Raw genomic sequence first — 1,126 nt, 5'->3', positions numbered from 1 at the left:
GGTTCTCTCCTCCCTCCTGGTCTGTGAATGACCATAAGCACCTCCCTCTTGTCCGGGACCAAGGTGGGGGAGCCCTGCTGTTCTATTGGGGGGCCTAGATTGCTATCAGGATCCACATGTGGTCAGAGCCCCAGAGTCCTGTTCCAGAGGCAGAGGACAGAGCTCTGCCGAAATGAATGAATTTTTACAAAATAATATAAATTGCTCAAATGAATAAATAAAAGATGAAATAGAATATTTAAATAATCCCATTTTTGAAAAAGAAATTAACAAGTCATCAATGAATTTCTTAAGAAAAAAATTTCCAGGTCTAGATGGATTTACAAGTGAATCTTACCAAACATTTAAAGAACAATTAATTCCTATAATATATAAACTATTGAGGAAAAATAGAAAAGGATGTTTCACTAAATTCCTTTTTGTGACATCAATATGATGCTGATACCTAAACCAAGAAGAGCCAAAACAGAGAAAGAAAATTAGAGATCAATGTACCTAATTAATATTGATGCAAATATTTTGAATTAAATATTAGCAAAAAATATGAAGCAATTTATCAACAGGATAATACACTACAACCAGGTGGAAATTATTACAGAAATACAAGGCTTTTTCAAGATTAGGAAAACTATTTTGGTTTTTTTGTTTGTTTTTTAGGTTTTTGCAAGGCAAATGGGGTTAAGTGGCTTGCCCAAGGCCACACAGCTAGGTAATTATTAAGTGTCTGAGGCCGAATTTGAACCCAGGTACTCCTGACTCCAAGGCTGGTGCTTTATCTACTATGCCACCTAGCCATCCCAAGATTAGGAAAACTATTAATATCAACTATATCAATAATAAAACTAACAGAAATCATATGATTATCTCAATACAGAAAATGTTTTTTGCAATATACAGTACCTATTCCTACTAAAAACATTAGAGAGACTAGGAATAAAAGGAGCTTTCCTTAAAAATGACAAGTAGAATCTACCTAAAACCACCAATAAACATGAACTATAATGGAGACAAGCTAGAAATTTTCCTAGTAGGTTTGTTGGTTGGTTCTTGTGCTTTTTTTTTTTTTATCAAAGAAGACCAAAATGACATCACTATGCTTGAGACAAATTACAGTGTGTTTGATTGA

The sequence above is a fragment of the Macrotis lagotis genome, chromosome X (assembly GCF_037893015.1).
Source record: "Macrotis lagotis isolate mMagLag1 chromosome X, bilby.v1.9.chrom.fasta, whole genome shotgun sequence".
NCBI lineage: Eukaryota > Metazoa > Chordata > Mammalia > Peramelemorphia > Peramelidae > Macrotis > Macrotis lagotis.
Note: the sequence above shows the minus strand (reverse complement) of the source record.